The 2500-nt window shown below is 52.2% G+C and overlaps 1 protein-coding gene across 2 annotated transcripts in view; it reads right to left on the reverse strand.

Annotated features, from left to right (window-relative positions):
• PDCD1 (programmed cell death 1) overlaps positions 1 to 2500 on the reverse strand; it is an 18096-nt gene that overhangs the window by 14606 nt on the left and 990 nt on the right. The gene's annotated exons all lie outside the window — the stretch shown is intronic.

Consider the following 2500-nt stretch of genomic DNA (forward strand, 5'->3'; position numbering starts at 1 on the left):
TGGGGGGATGAGCCACGCACAGCAAAGCAAATAAATAGGATGTCCACCACATGCCCGGTGTTCCGGGTCCCGTGGGATCTAGGGGAGACAGCCTGGTGTGACTGAAAAAGCAGCAGGAGGCAACAGACCCGGGATTGCTGCTTGCTAGCTCGGATTTAGGCAACGAAATGAAAGGGCCGGACAAATGGCCTCTGGGGTCTCTCTGAGCTGATCTGCCTATTATCAAGACCTTGGAGAGGCCAGTGGACTAAGGCTCAAAAAGTGTGTGTTGAATGAATGAATGAATCAATGAATGAATGAATCAATGAATGAATGAGTGAATGAATGAGTCTTCCTGTTCTTATTCTGGGCTTTTCTCTTCACCTGGGTTTTCTTTCATTTTACTCTCAAATCTTCCTCTTTTTTCCATTTAGTAATTTCTGCCTTCCCATGAATTCTCTTCTGCTGAGTCTACCTTCCCCTTTCCCCGAATCCCTAGCCACCCCCTTCCCAGCATGTCTTCAAGTCTCTCTCCTATTTCCCCTTCCTCCCTCCTCCCTGTTTCCTTCCTTTTTCTCTCCATCCTGCACGTGCCCCGTGCTGAGGCAGACTGAGCACTCGCTCCTCCCCAGGCCTCCGAGAAACTGATCCTCGTTTTCTGCCATCTCCTGTGCTCAGACTCGCCGTCATTTCCTTACTTAGGGGAACTCGGGCAAACCATTTCTCAGTTCCCTCCTCTGTGACAGGAAAGTAGTGGGCTAGGCCACCTCTGAGGCGCTCCTTAGATCCGCATCTGGGATCTGTTCCCAGGAACCTGGGTTTCTCAGAACCACGGGCCTCAAGAGCTAGAAAGCACAGATTCTTCACCTTCTCTGAATCAAGACCCCCTTGGGCAGACTGGGAGAGCCTACGGATTTCTTCTTGGAATCATGTTTTTCAATAAGGGTGTGTGTGTGTGTGAGTGAGTGTGAATGTGTCTGTGTGTGTCTGTGTGTAAGTGGGTGTGTGCATGTGTGTCTGTGTGTGTGAGTGTGAGTGTGAATGTGTCTGTGTGTGTCTGTGTGTAAGTGGGTGTGTGCATGTGTGTGTCCTGCCAAGCTGGGAAAAACTGTGGAACTGTATTTATGGCCTAAGTCCCACCTTGCCCAGTTGGGAGCTCTGTCACCAGGCTGGCCCCGGAGTGATGGCATTTCCAGCTCCTACAACAATCAAAGGGTGGAAGGAATCCTCCTCCCAGAAAATCGTGGATCCATACAAAGTAAAGCCCGGCTGAAAAGAGCTGCCCCGGAGTCACTCCCGGCTCCCCAGAGAGCGAGTCATCCCTCCTAGGAGCCTCATCGCCGAGGCCCCCTGGGCCAGGGAAGCTGGGGATCCTGGGATTTGCTCCCTGGAGAGTGGCAGGGCGGCCTGCGGTGTCTCATCCACGGAAACCTTGCTGAGATCCGCCTGTACCCCCTCCCCCACCCCCTCACACACCCAGCCGTACATGTGCAGGAAGGAGGCCTTTCAAAGGACCTCGTCATGATTGGATCACTTCTCTTCTTAAACACAGCATTTCCAGAGGTACCCTCTAGTTTCTCCCCTCGTGTTAAGGGAGGCACTGAAACATGTCCCTGAAGGAAACTGAAAATACGAGCTTATTTTGTCTGAAAAACCGATAAAGGACTATCAAAGCCAGGGGAGGATGGGGTTCTTTTTTTTCTTTTTTATGTAGGTGGCAGAAAAAAAGGCTCCAAGCCTGAAAGAGTACAGTGTGTGACGCGTGGACGTGTGCATGGCGTCTTCCGATTGTTTTTAAACCCCCGGCGCCTCCTTCCCAAGTCTCCTAGAGAAGCATCTCCAAAGGGAACAAGTTGTAACTGTGAAGAACACTCTGTATTGGGGGGCTCCCAGCAGCCCTTTGCGGTTCACACCTGCTCTCCTACTGTCTCATCTGGTCAGCTCCCAGCCCACAGAGCGGCCGGGCCGGTGTTATCTGCACCCCCATTTTACCGATGAAGAACAAAGGTGGGGTCCTGTCCGGAGGCAGAAGGGGCGTGATTCTCCTAGAGCTCGGGGTCCCAAGGCTCTGAGCGGGGTCCCAGGGAGGAAAATGAGACCTGGGGAGATGATGTGGCTTCCCAAGGTCATATGGGTAAGGAAGCCTCAGGGAGGAGACTTGTTCTCGACTCCAGAACCCCTCCCCCTCCGTGGAAAATTTCTGCTGTTTGCTTTTTTCTGGGCCCCTTTCAGAACCTAAACTATGACCAAGACCAGAGGCAGCACTGAGTTATTTGACTGGGATTCTAGGGAAACCACAGAACATTTCTGTGCCTCAGTTTCCCTGTAGGTAAAAGATGGTCTGTGATCTTTCCCTGCCCTTACCCCAAGCTTTTCAAGCAGCATATCAGAAGTGTCTCTGGCCATTGTCCTTCCCAGGGACATACGAAGGTTTTTTCCTTTACTTCTCCCCAGGCCGGGACTTCTATGAGCAGCCCAGTTTAGATGCTCCCACCTCCATGAAGCCCTCCCAGGCTGCTCC

The sequence above is a fragment of the Sminthopsis crassicaudata genome, chromosome 3 (assembly GCF_048593235.1).
Source record: "Sminthopsis crassicaudata isolate SCR6 chromosome 3, ASM4859323v1, whole genome shotgun sequence".
Lineage (NCBI taxonomy): Eukaryota > Metazoa > Chordata > Mammalia > Dasyuromorphia > Dasyuridae > Sminthopsis > Sminthopsis crassicaudata.